This window comes from Canis lupus, chromosome 35 (genome assembly GCF_011100685.1).
Source record: "Canis lupus familiaris isolate Mischka breed German Shepherd chromosome 35, alternate assembly UU_Cfam_GSD_1.0, whole genome shotgun sequence".
Classification (NCBI taxonomy): Eukaryota; Metazoa; Chordata; class Mammalia; order Carnivora; family Canidae; genus Canis; species Canis lupus.
Window position 1 is genome coordinate 16903217 of NC_049256.1, and position 16932 is coordinate 16920148.

A 16932-nucleotide genomic window follows, 5' to 3' on the forward strand; every position below is an offset into this window, starting at 1 on the left:
AACCTTCATCCCAAGGAACCATTTATTTGCTAGTAAGAAAGAACCAGCAGATTTTGTTTGGACTTTCTGGCAAAACAGTGTTATTTCATTTCTGTTTGTGCCTCACTTTTCTGTATGAAAGCAAAAGAGAAACAATAGTCTTTTAGAGGAACAATGAAAAGAGTTCAAGTCATATGGCATGAAACAGTATATGAAAAATCACAAATATCACTAATATTTTACTTTAATTTTTTTAAAGATTTTATTTATTTATTCATGAGACACACACACACAGAGAAGCAGAGACATAGGCAGAGGGAGAAGCAGGCTCCATGCAAAGGGCCCAATGTGGGACTCTATCCTGGACCCTGGGATCATGCCCTGAGCCAAAGGCAGATACTCAACCCGAGCCACCCAGGCGTCCCACAAACATCAGTAATATTTTAACAAAGAGGAAGGATCCGATCAGCCTGAGATGTCCAAAAGCATGAGACTTACTTGCTCTCTACCTGAAAGAATTTTCAGAGCCTCACTATTTCCCTCTCGGGACAGCACCACTAACCACTCATTCCTTCTTTTGTGCACACAGGCTTCTCCAACAGTGGGCACTTCAAAGACACACCTCTTGAGAAAGACTTTCTTACATTTTGGGTGTGGTCTGCATATCGAAGTTCAAGCTGAAAGCTCTATACCTGCTTGGGTTGAATGGCATCCTTTCTTAAAGTGACCCACGTTTGTGCCTCGGCTTCTACAACCCAATATGCAAAATGATCCTAAAGGAGAATGGTTCTCTGCTGCTACAAATCCCCATTCTATGTCTCTGTTGGCTGTCCTACAACATCATCGCTGATGGAAAGAAGGTTCTGATGGAGAGGTGTCATTTGCCCAGGCTCAGGAGCAGGTAAGTAAGAGACTGGTTTTATCTACCCAACCTTCCTTGCCTTCTCAAAGCACATGGGGGCTAACATCTATCTCGGCTTCAAGGCCTGATTCTGCTGCGCAGCTGTGCTTGAAGGCTTCCCTGAGCACCCAGCTCTGGTCACCTACCTCACTACCCGAACCAGGGCACCTGCCCCCCCACCCCCACCCCGAGGGCAGTAACTATTGAGTGCATATCACTGACACCTGAGCATCCAACAGTCTTTTAGTCAGTATATCATTTATTTAGTGAATTTTCATCTTCAAGAGAACACAAAAACTTCCACCTGGGCACTACTCCGTTAGAAGGCAGTCTCTCTAAGCTGCAGATGTTCCCATTCCCCCAGTGAACACGAATATGGTAGAAAATGCCAGAGCATTTTCCATTCCACAATCTCTGGGTGTTCTGTGTATCTCCTTCTCAGAAGGAGTAGCTCCTGCAGAGGCCCCGCCAGAGGGCCCATGGCCAGGAATTAGTGAGACTTGGTTGAAAGAAGTCTGAGATGGGCAGGGAAAAGGGGGAAGCCCCAAACCCTAAGAGATCCAAGGCCACATGACACCACCCTGGGTACCTGTAGCCGGAGCCCTGAGGACAAGCAGGCCTCCTAACAGGACCATTGAAAGCCGGTTCCCTCGTTCTAACAGCAAAATTTCCCCTTCACCCCTGCCCTGCTTATCTACTTCAGGTTTTTCTTTTTTCTTTCTTTTTTCTTTCCTTTTATTCTTTTTCTTTCTTTCTTTCTTTTTTTTTTTTTTTTTTTGCCCTAGTGCTAGAGAATGTGGTGACACAGATGGCAAATCTAAAAGGTACAAATTGCCAGACACACAGGAAATTCCCAAATCACTCTTATCAGAGTGTGTGTATGCAGTTCTCTTACTCTGGGGACTAGAAATTCAGCTGCCATTTTTTGAAGCTTATAAAGACAGCATAATGCTATATAAATAGGCACAGAGGTGTATATTCTGGTCTTCTCGTTTCTTCCCAGGAAAAGCGTAACTCCTGCACTCAGAGCAGTTCCTCTGAAAGGGGCATCAATAAACACACAAAATCCAAGATACCTTCACTTGTGCCCTCCTCAAAAGCAATGTAGGATGATGCCACCTGAAGAAAGCCTTTGTGACCTCCCCCCTCTCACACCACAGGAGACGTTGGATGGGGCAGACCATTTCTTTGTTCCAAATTGTGCATCATCCAGAAGTAAAGACAATGCGAATGATGCTATTCAGTAAATGGTGAGTTTTTTTCCAGGTAGACAGTGCACTTCAAGCCTGGTTCTCATTTTCAAAGGCGATGAAATGATCTGATGGCGAGAGACAAAGCCATGGCCATTCACAGAAGGCCAGGCGAGCTGCTCAGAAACAACCCATAAAGCAAACCACTCAAATGGAACAGGAGAGGAAATACACACAGTGCATGATTTAAAAAAAAAAACAAAAAACAAAAAAAACTAGGGTATCAGAAAATCCCCATACTCTATTGATAGTTCTATAAAACATTCTTTTTAAACAAATTGTTTCCTTTCCCACATTTACTTCACACATCGTAGACATTTAGTATCTACTTCTAAGTAAAAGAAACTCGATGGGTCGTTCCCTCCACGCCACCTCCTACCCACACCACCTCCTACCTAATCAAATGACTATCTGATTCAAGCAAGTCTCATTAGAACCGTGTTTATATTCCTTTTTCTAATGGGTGAGTCTGCACATGGGAAGCCCAGGCATACACGAACACTTACTTTCCTTGGACTTTCACTCAACTATTTGCTGAGTGCCCACTATGGGTGTTGTGGATTCAGCCGGTAATAATGGTAATAATAATAATAATAATAATAATAATAGCCCTGCTTTCATAGGGCTCACAGTCTAGTCGAGGGGATGGACGGTTAACAAATAAATATATAATATATAAGGTACTTAAAAGGAAAATGAAGTATGCTAGCAGGTACAGAGAGATGGGGTGGGTGCTAGAGTACAGAAGTCAGGAGAGGCTGCTTTGAAAAGGTAACTTGAGAAGTCCTACTCAAGGAGGCAGAGAAGCTTAAGAAAGAAATACAGATCACTGCCTCCTTGCATATATGCTAAGCAATATGTTTTTAGAGAGAAGGGGAGAGGGAAGGGGAGAGGGAGAGAGAGAGAGAGAGAGAGAGAGAGAGAATCTTAAATAGGCTCCAGGACCAGGACAGAGCCCGATATGGGGACCCTGAGATCATGATCTGAGCTGAAATCAAGAGTTGGATGCTTAACCAACTGAGCCACCCAGGCGCCCCTATTCTAAGCAATATTTGAGTGTGGAGGTGGACGGTTTTTAAAAACTTAACTTCAAAAGTGGCTCATATTTTATTTTCAAAAGGACCAATGGGTAGACTCTCAATTTAAATGACTAAGACTGGGATACCTGGGTGGCTCAGTGGTTGAGCTTCTGCCTCAGGCTCAGGCTGTGATCGCAGGGTCCTAGGATGGATCATCAGGCTTCCCACATCAGGCTTCCCACAGGGAGCCTGCTTTTCCCTCTGCCTATGTCGCTGCCTCTTTCTCTGTGTTTCTTATGAATAAATAAAATCTTTTTAAAAATGACTAAGACTATATTAGCACTCAAATGAGCACCTTTGAGTTGTCATGCTATGCAGGAGGGTAGGTATCACGATGGTGACAACATGAGATAGGTTTATTTATTTATTTATTTATTTATTTATTTAGCATAAGACTGTGCTCAATAATTTAAAAGCGGTTGTAAACTGAAGTTGTGCCAAATCACTGACTTTTTAGAAGCCAAACGGGCTAAAATGAATATTCGACCTGCCTCATTCAAGCTGATATATTATGCAAGGTGACCCACAGAGCCAGAAGAACCACCAGCGGTCATTTCACTCAACTTTCTCACGTTACTCCTTATAAATCGAGTCCACGGGGCCTTAGGGGTTCCAAGGTTAAGTGCAATGTCACGCAGAAAACCCAGGTCTCCTCTAACATGTAGGTGAATTTTCATTACCACCCCTTTCATGTCCAAGATACCACATCTTTGGGCCAGGTTGAGACACTTTCAAGAGCAAAGTTCACCTGCTAGAAAGATGGCAGCAGATCTGAGAGGGGGCTAATGGGGACAGGCGGAGGGGTCCTCCAGAGGCAGGCAGTTTGTGGTGCAGTCTTAAAAGAAGGCTGAGGACAGATACCACTAATTCCAAGGGCTGCTATGGTAGTTCCTCAAAGATGGATAAATCCACATTCCTACCCCATCTACGCGCAAGCACATGTTCTAATCTCTTGCTTTTCCTATCATAATGGAACACCTTTTGGAGAACCAAGGATGGCAAAATATGAACTCAGTGTAAAAATGCACCAGGATCCCAAAAGATTGCTAATGACTAAGATGACTAATTTCACAACTTGCTGAGAAAATTGCAACTCTCCCCAACCCTCCCCCCCCAACACCAAGCAAATGCAATTTGGAAGAGGAAGTCCTTAGCACAGAAGGAGTTCACTAGAATTTAGTATTTTCTTCCTTTCTCTCAACACACTCCATTTACAGAAGGATTTTAAAATTACTTCAGTTGGCCATGTGGCATCTTAAAGTTTACACTTCAGAACTTCTTTGAAAACCTCATTTAATGTTTGGGGTTTGACAGGGTATCACATGGAGCATTCAAAGCAATGGTTTAAAAAAAAGAACCCACCAGATTTGAAACAAAAGCTATTTTGATTACAGTATCTGCATTATTCATTTAGATGTAACCTGAAACCTAAAGCACTTTTCCATAAGACACTTGTTTCCTAGGATAAAAATGCTTTAAAAAAACATCACCAGAAAAAGAGAAATCACCAGCAGTGTATTCTAATCAGCCATCTGATTCGGAAAATAATTTCTAGTAAAATATACCGATCCTCTAGGACTCAAATTATTCTTTAATATGTCATAGACACTTTTACAACAAGAGAGATTTTTTTTTTTTTTTTTTTTTTAGTAAGTATTAAAGTGCCTACACAATACTGTGCCCCTTATGGGTCTTCAAACCAAGATGTCAACGGATCAAATTAACAGGTTACTTGTTGTTGCATACAGATTTACAAAATAAAAGGTAATATACAGACTTAACAAAATAGCACTTGATGGGGGTTATAACGTGTGACTTGTTCCAGATTTTCTTGACCTCAACCGTAAGACCAGGAATAGAATTCAGGTCTGGTGATTCCAGGAGCTGTATATTTCCACTGGAACCAATGTGAACATATGTACAAAATGGAAACACATTAAAACGCCAGTGTTTCCCACCATTTACACTGAGGCACTGGGAGATTTTTAATTTAATAAGCTTATTTTAATATGACTACTTAACCCTGAGGAAACAGGGGATAAAGATGCATATTTTAAATACACATTTTTAGAAAACCACGAAATAAAAAATATTCAGCGGAAATTTTTCTTTTCAGTGTTAATGCTTTTTCTCCCTGATATATGCCCTCATACGGCTGCACCTTGCTTTTTCAAAATCATTGTGCAACTGGAGAAATATAAGTGAAAAATGCCTGGAGAAGTTTCCCGACTGAATTGTTAAGAAGTGAAGAAGTTATTATAGAAAATTTTACGTATATTTATTTTATATATTTATAAAAATATATGTGCATATATATGTTATGTACACACATGCATTTATGTATATAATGTATGCACAAATATACAATATACATTAAGTATGTACATGTGTGCATGTATTTACACACACACACACAAAGTCCTAGTCAGAGCTGGTTCTTACTTTTCTAAAACTTTAAGAAAATACACTCACAGCCCATCCTGGATTTCCTGCAGCTGGATTCTTTCCTGATTAAAACCCTATAAACTCTTTTTCTTTTGGCACAATCTAACAATGAGGTGAAGACTCCAGAAAATAACAGAGCTGGTCAGATTCCTATGTTTTATGGCAGATAAGCCCCTTGAAACCCATAGTGTGCTGTATCCCCTCAACTACTTGATACTAAAGTTCCTCATGAAAAGCAACCGGCAGCTGATACTTTACTAATCCCAAAGCCCTGACCCTGCAACCTGATAAAAACCAGTAAGTCAGCCAATTCTGAATAAGAGAAGCACCCAAAACAACTGACTGTATTTGCACACCTCAGATATTTGAAAGCCAGGAAAAAACCCCAGAAACATTCATACCAAGAACCAACCAACCAACCACCACTACTGACAACAACAAACTTCCCTTAAATAAAAATATTTGCTTGGTGGAAATTCTCCTTGCTAATCCTTAGGCCTGAGAATTTTACCCCCTACCCCCCAACCTAAAAGAACTGGGACAGCCCAGTTGCAAGAGTCTGCTCTAAATTTGACACTGTGTGATGTCCCAGGAGCAAGGGCGCTCTACCAGTGAAAGAGTCACTGTCTTCCACCCGTTTATACCAGAGGTAGATAATGAGCAGTGCCCCACGGAAAGCGGAGAGAAAGGCAAGTTCACGGCAAATAAAAACAGAACCTCTCCTCTAAAAAAAGAAATTAATTGGATGATCACTTGGAGCTCATGCTAATGCCCCTTCATCACCCTGGCTCGGTGACATGCAATGATTCACAAATCCTTGCAAGGCAAGCCACTGCAGATGCTGCTCTTGTTAACTTACGACATTCACTGCGCGCCGTTCGCAGGTAGCCCTGGCTCAGCCTTCACCATGGAGACTTCCCACAAGAAGCTGGAGCGCTCCTAGGCTCAGGCGTGTTCTTTCTTCCTTCCAGAGGAGTGAGAAATACCTAGCGCGGGAGCAGAAGAGAAGAAAAAGAAAAAGGTAAACGCCTCATCCAATCACTCATTATCTCAACAAATGAAGTCTGATGATCAATTAGACTAATTGATCACCCACCGAAGACCATATTCCAGTACTCTCGCCTTAAAGAAGAAATTTAGTATTTTTGCTCCTGCCCCAGGAGACATAGCGTGGCTGGGTGAGCCTTTTACCCCTGTCCCTCCCATGCCTGCCCTCCCCACAAACCCATATAAGTTGAAGCCAATTCTGGGGGACTCCTGCTGTAATCCGGGCTGAGATGCCAACTTGCAACCCAACCTCCGACCACGCCACCTGATTTTTTACTCTCTGCAAAAGGGAGGGAGTGAGGACGATCACCTCTTGCCATTTTCATACCTCACTGGGTTGTTGGGGAGATCAATAAGATCACTCTTGCAAAGTACTCACAGTTCCCGAGGAGAAAGGCACTATGTAAACGCCAAGTATTATTAGTGGTCATAAGCCTGTTACTGAGCTCTGAGCCAGAATTTAAAAGCCAGCTCTGGCTAGCCACCAACAGGCAACTCTCCCCTGGGGCACCCAAATGTGCAAAAAGTCTGCTCGGGCTGCTGTGCTAAAACTTCCTTTCCATGGAGGGGTCCTGGGGAAGCCCAGGACCAGAAACAGAGCCTTCTGGAAACTCAGGGAGAAAGAAAGTGAAGGCTTGGATCAGAGCAGGAAGGCAAACGGAAGGGGGGAGGGCGGTGGGGAGTGGAAGGTGGGTGACAGAGGCCTGAGCAGGGGCCTCGTAATTTGGTCCCTGCCACCCAGCTCCCCCCGATTGCTGGTTTACACTCTTTAGTGCACTGAAGCTTTGCAGGGCTGTGAAATTTTCCACTTGGCTGTCTGCCATTCCCGCCCACCGAGGATAACACTTACACACACACAGAAGTGCCACACCGATGCCCTGCTGGAGAGGACTGGGAGGATTTTGTTGTTTGTTTGTTGCTTTTAAAGAAAAGACCTATTCATAGTCTGATCCTTAATATTTTCCACACCTGGACTTCTTGATTTTTTCCCCTCCTTTAAGGCAGAGCCAAGGAACGGCTTTCCCCAGGCCAATATTATCAAGTTATTTTGACTTGTGTGTCCTGGAGGAGCAGGCTTGAGGTATAGGAACTTACGTGACAGGCCTGGGGGACAGTGAGGAACAGAGAATTCAAGTGCTAACTTTGCTAGAACCCTGTTTGCTTCCTGAACAAATCATCCCCAAGTGAGTTCCCTTTCAGAGCCGCAGCACACCGTGCAAAGGCGGGAGGCTCAGGAGTAGCGCTGTGGGCGTTGACACTGTTTTCGAGGGAAAATTGTGGTCCTTATCATAAAAGAACAACAACAACAAAAGGCAAAAATGAGTAAGTGCAAATCTTCTATTTGGAATTGGTGAAACCCTGACAAGTATCCCTCCAAATAGCTAAAAACTGGAGAGAAGAAAATGAGGACAGAGAGGAGAAAGGAGGTACCTGCCACGAATATGATTCACCAGGGCTTTTATAGTGAATACAGTTTACAAAGTGCTTTTGTCTTCTCTTTTTTTAATTGAGACATAATTGATAGCACTATATTAGTTTCAGGTGTACAATGTGCTTTCCTATTCATTCACCCGTTCATTCATTCACTGGATGGATGTTTACTTGGTGCTTACTGTATGCACCAAGTTCTAAGTTCATGATGGTGAAGCAAGATGAACAAGGACTATACCTTCAAGGGGCTCAGTGTCTCAGGAGGGACAGACACGGCAATCAGTGTATACCCTCGCCAGGCCATGTGTGACACTTGAAAATTGGGTGTGCGTTATGAAGGAAAAAGAAACACTGGGATTTGCGATCATAATTGGGAATACTTCACTTGGGATGGGCTTCGGAAGGCTTTTCTTACAAAACCACCATTTGAGAGAAGTTAGCCAGGTAGGGGACACAGCCTCTGCATGATGGGACCGGACTGGATACATGCGACCGGTGTCTGGTATTTTTTTTTTAAGATGTTTTATTTATTTATTAGACACAGAGAGAGAGAGAGAGGCAGAGACACAGGCAGAAGGAGAAGCAGGCTCCCTGCGGGGAGCCTGATGTGGGACTCGATCCCCGGTGTCTAGGATCACGCCCTGGGCCAAAGGCAGGCGCTAAACCACTAAGCCACCAGGGCTGCCCAATGTCTCGTATTTTTATCTTCTTTTTTTCTGGCCATTTCAACGGGGCCTCCTTTGTCAAGAAACGAGCAACACAACTGTTCTCAGTACCTTGAAAGAAGAGATGATTTCTTCTTTCTGACCGCCAGGCCATCAGCACAACAAACACTAGTAATTTCTGCTAGAGGAGCACCATTCCATGCAGGTATTATACTTGATGTGACAGGAGAGGAAGCCTCCGGTTTCCTAATGCATCTCATGTCACCCTGTCACCCAGTCATCACAGTGAAATAAAAGGAAGCTCTGTTAACACCTGCATGCCACAGCTGGAGTTAAGAAAGCCCTCCCCCGCCCCCAAAAGGGCTAAAAACAGATCACATTACATGTAAACTTCTGAAAAAAATCTTCCTCGTGCCTTGCATTAGGTTCCAAATTTGCTGGCTTCCTCTTCACTCTTAAGATGTTTTTATCATTTTTCTCTTGGACTCCAGGCAGCACTGATGTCCACCTTCAAGAGTGTCCTGTGAGCCTTCTCATTTGGTTCTCGGCTTGGTTACCTGTTTATTTACCCAGGCAAGCAGCATGATGCAAAGCAATAAAAAGCAATGGAAGTGTTATGTTCATCTGAAGTGTTTTCTTGTTCCCTATCACCCCCGATCTGGTACGACTTAATCCTTCCACTAGGGAAAATCAGCTAATTCGCTTTCTTCATCCTGCAAAATGAAGGCATCCTCAGACAGGTTCATTCATGTCCTCCCCGTGAATGAAGGGAGTTTGAAAGTCTGTTTGAAACAAATAAGCCAAACGTCTACTTGAGCCTTGTCCCATTTAAAGACATCCAGGACGAAATGTAATTTCTCCTACAAGTTTCTCATATCACCAAAACCCCCAAATTAATAATACTTCAAGTCCAAAGTCTTGAAAATACAAATCCTCACTCTGACTTAGCAATTGTGATGAACTTTAGCAAACTTTGTGGATGGGGGGTGAGGGGTGGGGAGAGCAGGAAAAAGCTCTTCTGGAATCTAAGCATCCAATACCTCCATCATCAGACTTGGGAAATCATGCCAGGCTGACAGTTTCCTCCTCTGGTCCAGAGAAGAAGATGACACAATGCCAATGTCTCCTTCCCCTGACTGCCCACAGCACTCACAGTCTCTACCACACATTTTGACTCCAGGTCCTTTTCAATTCAGCACTCCATTATACTGCCTTCCTATACTCTACTGGATTTACTTAAGTCTTGAAGGTTCAGAAAGTTTATAAGCTCCTTGATGAAAGAAACCTTGCCGTGCCTTTCTTTTGCAGCCTCCTCACGGTGTCTAGCAGGAGAGCTTGAATTTAAATTAAATGATCCATATCCAAAACCTGTTCCACGACTTAACCTTTACACCAAAGGAATGACTACTCTACAGCTGTAATTTAAGCCCTTCCCACCCGTCTCTGTCCTCTGGGATCCCGCAGCTCCTATGATGCCTATCGTCCACATGAAAGCCCTCCATGAGCTGGAGAACAATTAAGTCACAATTTTGCCTTTCTTTTGTTCTTCCAACCCATTATTATGTGTTTAGTCATTCGGGGCTTTTCAACAGTTGCCATATAGATCCTTGATTCTCACTGCTTTCCAAAACCACTGTTAAGGAAACCCTGGGGGGTGTATAGAGGGATGCGGACACTCTGAGGCAGTGGCTCAAGAACCTGAACCGTTATCAGAAAAACCTGGAGGTCAGGGCACCTGGGTGGCTCAGTCGGTTAAGCAACTGCCTTTGGCTCAGGTCACAATGTTGGGGTCCTGGGAATGAGTCCCATGTTGGGCTCCCTGCTCACTGGGGAGTCTGCTTCTCTCTTTCTCTCTTCCCCTCCCCCTGCTTGTGCACACACGTGCACACGTGCACGTGTTCTCTCTCTCTCTCAAATAAATAAATAAAACCTTAAAAAAAAAGAAAAGAAAAATCTGGAGGTCTTATGAAAACCTGGAGGTCACAGATACCTGGGTTCCCCCCACCCTGTCCAGTTTCTTCTCATTCATTAGACTTGGGGTGGGACCAGAGTACTTGCATTTCTAACAAGGTCCCAGGTAAGCCTGCTGGTCCGCGGACCACACTTTGAGAACCACTATAGGTAAGCTTGCTGTAAAGGTAAGCCTTTCAGTCAATGATATAGCCAGACAGAGGCTAAGCATCTTTGGGGCATATTTAATCCCTAGGAGATGGGTACACTGGAAAAAAAAACAAAAAACCACACACCAAAAAGGCTTACCTACCTTATAATCTGGGGGAAATTTTTGTTGCCTTTTGGGCTCTTGTCTGCTCTCCCTCTACTGGCTTCAGGTCCTGTCAGGGTCAATTCTGCCCTTCATTTCTCCATGTCTTTTTCTTCTCTACTAGAAACTTCTCAGCCTAAGCACACACAGCCTATGCAATCCCCAGGAGACCTTCCCCAGGCTCTGCAACATTCCCCAGTGGCTGTTGCCTCTCTCTTGTTCACTAATGAACACGTGAAAGTGTGGAACAAATTCAATGCTCGTACTTTACCAGATACAGCTTCACCTGCCTCCTAAAGCAGTGGCTTTTTCCTAACTGACTTCTCTTCTACTATTTGGTTATGGCTCATCAGTAGGTTTATTTTATTTAGTGGACTCATCTTTCTCCCCAACAGTGTCTTTCTTGAATGACTTCTCTCCCTTTCTTTCATTTTCTGGCTGGGGTGGCCTCCCGACTTGGGTGCAAAGATGGGCCTATGCTTTAGTTCTGGAAGACTATATAATACATATCCCTCTCACCAGGATGACTGACATTAGGGACAGGCACATAACCAAAGCCAATCAGAAGCCTCTCTCAGACTGGCTAGAACATGAGAGTGTGGTCTCCTAAGAGCTGTACTTACTCCCTTGTGAGGAAAGCCCATTTGAGAATGAGGCTTTGCAATAGGGAGCAAAGCCGAAAGACAGAAAGTCTGAAGTCCTGATGACGGTGAGGTGACTTGCATCCAGCTGTGCCAAAAGTTAAGATTTATCCCTGAATTTTTTTGCTATGTCGTAACAGACAAAAATCCAAAGTGGCTCCCCAGGTTGCCCTTATGTCCTGGTACACACACACCTTCTCCTAGTTATTCAGTCAAGCACTAATTCAGGTGCCCCTGTGAGGGGATTTTGTACCTAAAAGTAAGGTCCCCTTACTGACCTTAAAATAGAAAGATTATATCCTTAGTGGGCCTGACCTAATCAGGCAAGCACTTCCAAGGGATAGGCTCTTCTAAGAATGAGATTGAAAATGAAAGAATGGATTCCGTGGGGAGGAGGTAATATAAGGTATTACCTCTGTCATTACATGATAAGGTTTCAGAGACGGACACCAGGAGCTGCGAGGCACCAGCTGACAGCGCTAGCATGGGGGGCTTTAGTCCTACAACCGCAAGGAAATAAGTTTTGCCAATAACTGCGTGAGCTTTAAAGAGCATAGTGGGCCCCAGATGAAAATGCAGTTCAACTAACACCTTGATTTCAGCCTTATAAACACCTGAGTGGAGAAGCCAGCTAAGCTGTGGTATCTGCAGAAACCAAAATGGCATGGGTGTGGTTTGAAACCACTATGGTATAGTGATTTGTTATGCAACAATAGAAAACAAATATATATGAGATATAATAAATTCCTTTTTTTTTTTTTTGGCTTAAGTCACCTTGAGTTTTATTTGTCTCTTGCAACCAAAATATCCTAGTACTCTTGATTCCTCCTTGACGGTACTAATCTGGTGTTCCTCACATCATTTTGTTGTTCCTCTTTCTTGACTTATGTTCCTTCTTACTCCTTCTAACCTTAGGGTAGGTGTTCCCCAAGGTTACTGGCTCAGCCCTCTTCTCTTCTCTTTCTATGCTAATTTCTGCTTATGGCATATAGTTCTTAAATCTGTATCCTCGGGCCTGGCATCTCCCCTTTTCTTTCTTTTCTTTTCTTTTCTTTTCTCTTTTCTTTTCTTTTCTTTTCTTTTCTTTCTTTAGGGGGAGTGGTCTTTCTTTCGGGGTTCGGTTTCGGTTTGTGTGCTGGGGTTTTCGGGCTTTTGCTCGTTTCTTCTTTTCTTTTCTTTCTTTTTCTTTCTTCTTTCTTCTTTCTTTCTTTTTCTTTCTTTTCTTTCTTTTGTTCTTTCTTCTTCTTTTTCTTTTTCTGCTTTCTTTTTTCTTCTCTCTTTCTTTCTTTTTTTCTTTCTTTTCTTTCTTTCTTTCTCTCTTTTTCTTTTTTTTTAAGATTTTTTTATTTTTTTTTTATTTACTAGAGAGAGCACATGAGAGAGAACAAGAGCAGGGGCAGAGGGAGAGGGAGAAGCAGACTCTCCACTGAGCAGAGAGCCCAACGTGAGGCTTGATCCCAGGACTCCAAAAGCAGGTGCTTAACTGACTGAGCCACCCAGATGCCCCCATCTCCCCCTTTCAAGCTGCTGGATCTATGCAGTATCTATAACTTATGTCTGCTTCCAAACTTCTCAATTTTGCCCTCAAACCGGTCCTCCCCTTTTATTTCTGATTCTCCTAACAGCATCACTGTCATCTTCTCTTCCTCCCATGCCCATGGGCTGTTGAGTCTTACGGAGCCTGCTCTCCATGCCTACACTGCATGCTGGCTCAGACTCTGTTCCTCCTAGAGCAGCCTGCTCATTGGTCTTCTTGCCTTCAGTATTCTTCCTGCAAACCATCTGACTCATCACCGTTAGATAGATAATACAACTTCTCCATGCTATACCTTCACAGGTTCCTACAGCTTGCTGAAACCGTCCACTGTCTGATGGGTGAGACCTTTCACAGTTGGGCCCCAGCACATTTTCCTCCTGATGCACGTCGTATTGGCCAGAACACACAGCTCCTTCATCTCTGAGAGTCCACACTTGGATGCTACGGGTCAAAATTCAAGCCACCCTTCCCAAGGCCCACTCCGATCCTACTATCCTGCTAGCTTACAATGCTTTCACTGGGAAGTCCAGCGGTCCTCCCCTTGTCTGTGATTTCAGTTACCTGCAGGCAACCAAACTCCAGAAGCAGAGGATTCCCCTTCTGATGTAAGGCCACAAGGGCAACAGTAGCCTAAGGCCTCATCACCTGTCTACCCCATTCACCTCACTTCGCCTTGTCACTGAGGCAGTTCACATCTCACATCATCACATGAAGAAGATATTTCGAGAGACAGAGACCACATTCACATAACTTTTATGACAGTGTGCTGTAATTGTTCTACTTTGTGATTAGTTATTATTACTTTTTTACTACTTTATCAGTTCATAAATTATAATCATGAATAAATTCATTTATAAATTTGTTAATTTATAAATTAAAATCTATCACAGCTTTGTATGTATAGGACAAAACTATATACAGGGTTCAGTATTATCCATGGTTTGTGTTCCCTGTGGATAACGGAGTACTACTGTGCTCTTTTTTTCCTGAGAATGTGAACTCTGATAGTTTCTTATGCATTTTCCTTAGGATACTAATAATTTTATTCCCCAGGAAGACTGCAATAAACTATGAAGACAGGGTTTGTATCTGCCTTCTTGCAGTGCTTTTATAAATGGTAAACACTTGATAAATACTTGATTAACTGACTGAGAATGTGATATTTTACTTTCACTCTGACATGTCCTCAAGTCTCTTTACTCTGTGGTTACCAAATGGGAGAGCTCCCTTTCTGGTGACTTGGGAGAAAAATCATTACATAAGCCTCTATGGAAACTGCTCAATCAATGAAATGTTCTGCAAGAGCCTCTTTTTTTTCAACTCAGAACCAAAGCTGACTCTTTGTGTTTTCGTTCTGAGGAAGAAAGACAAGCAACCAGGGCTGCTGGAAACTGCAGAGTTCAGAAATTCTTCCTCTGGAAGTAGGGCCCCCCAGCAGGGTCCAGAGCCTGTCTCTACTTTGCTCACAAAAGAGCATATAAACATGAGTCACAGAGGCCCCAAAGCTCCTCTGTATCCCAAAGGCAATGAATGTCAATGTAGAACTTTCCGGAGAGGATGAGTGTCCCATCAGATTTTAAGAAGAGACAGAGGAAGGTGAAGGTTGGATGGAGCCCAAACCGATGGACTTCTGAAGAAGAGGATTTATTCATCGTATCATGGGATCCCTATTCAATCAACATTCAATGATTTCTGTGATTTATCCATTATAAATTCTTTTTCCAAACTGGTAAGCCTTGGATACCTTGCATGCATTTGAGATCTTTTCTACTGACATTAACTGGTTTGTGTTTAAGCAATAAAAACTAAAATTAGTATGTGTCTGAAGAACACATAATCAGAGAGATAAATATGCTGGGAAAAGCCCTTTGATCACACTTAGAAAAATCATAATTCATGTTGATTCATGCCACTGTTTCCTACTATTAGCAGAGCTTATCCCACAGAGGTAAGGCTTTATCCACACACATATAGGCTCGGCAGGTGTCTATATGCTGGTTACATCTCCTTACTAGTATAAAGCAAAGTTTGCTAAGAAATTTAATTATGCATCCAGTGAAAAGTATGTCTGCATAGCAAGAATAAAATGAAAATACATCTGAGAAATACCTAATCTGCATCAAATAGCTGTAGAATTGACATCTCTAGGAAATTATAGTTTGTGAAACCAAGATGGCACATCTCCTTATGGATGATTTCTTCCTGGCTTTACTGGTTTAAAACTTTGCTCATGAGGGGATGCTGAAATCCATCAGAAGGCACTTGGCCCAGGACACAAAGGAATCTTGCTCAAGACAGCACACTGCGGCTACACATTCTCTGGGTTACAAGTCCCTTTCACACACACTGTGAGTCATCCCACACCTTCGCCCTGAAGGAGTTTTATTCATGCCTGTTTGAGAAGGGCAGTGTTTAGTTTGGGTGTTGCAGAAGGGCTTGGTAAAGATGGGGAAGGTGGAGACAGAGTCTGCGCTTCATGTGTTGATCATCTGCAAAGCAATTACAAATCAGGAGCAGTTACATGGTCCATCTGGAGCCTTTGGGAGGAGTGCTCCGACTTTAACTGGCTTTCAATTTCTGCTCTTCTTGCTCTAGAACAAAATTTAGCAAATCAGACCAACATTTAGAGCACAATTAGTAAAAACTCTAAGAAAGAAATTTAAATATTTCCCCCTCACTCTCTTTTGATATATACTCTTAGGGGTTATACGATAGCATCTTCGCTTATTTGGTCTGACTTCACAAAATACCAAATGATGGGTCAAAGTAAAACAGGACAGAATCCACATACCCTCCATCTCCATGCTTTGGAACAGAAGCAGGCAATGGCACTCATCAAAAGTATTCAAAGGAGAACTCTGGAAGCATCCTATCAAAGCCACAGCTTCCTTTTCAATTAATAAAATACTACTGTGTAAAAGCACGGCTACAACCGGGACCTCAAATCATGCTAAAGAAGTAAGTTCGAGTATGGTTACAGGATAAAGGCTACTCAAAGATTTTTTTAAAGACAGAACTGTTTTCCCAAACTCAAGATCACCCAACTTTTGCATAATGTTGGGATAAGGAGACGTCCTGTAATTGTATTAGGCAAATCTCATTTGTCTTCCTTTTTTTAAAAATTTGTCTTCCTTTTTGCCTGCTTTATTGAACTAATAGAGCCAACAAAAATAATGACCCTATGTATTTTTTTAAAAAGATTTTATTTATTTATTTGAGAGAGAGAGAAAGCACAAACAGGAGGCACAGAGAGAGAGGAAGAGAATCTCAAGCAGACTCCACACTGCGCAGGGAGCCCAACGCTGGAGCTTAACGACTCTTAAGACCATGACCTGAACCGAAACCAAGAGTCAGACACTCAACCAACTGAGCCCCTAGGCACCCCTAATGACCTCAAATTCTAATCTCCTTTTTCATACTATTCCAGGTAGCTGCCTCCTTGTTTAAATATTACAACTTTCTGATGCAATCAGAACAAAAGTATTATAAGACAGAGGTGCTATTGTAAACTCTCTCCTTCTGGAGGAGGCTTAATAAAACTATTCTAGCTTAAAACCAAGATTTCAACGGTCTCAGCTATAAATACCAAGTAACAGAAATGCCACTTGGCATGAAGTCTAGGGATTACCTGTTGAAACACCAAAGGCAGGTATACTTTGATGTGGGCTACCTGGTGCCAGGGAACTACCAAGAA

At 42.8% G+C, this 16932-nt stretch overlaps 1 protein-coding gene across 12 annotated transcripts in view; it reads right to left on the reverse strand.

Moving 5' to 3' along the window:
• The window catches only part of ATXN1 (ataxin 1), a 406723-nt gene that overhangs the window by 146200 nt on the left and 243591 nt on the right, over window positions 1-16932 (reverse strand). For all 12 annotated transcript variants that reach the window (XM_038584226.1, XM_038584222.1, XM_038584221.1 and 9 more), the window contains one exon: window positions 6514-6640. The gene's annotated coding sequence lies outside the window, so the exon portion shown is untranslated. The remainder of the gene's footprint in view (window positions 1-6513; window positions 6641-16932) is intronic.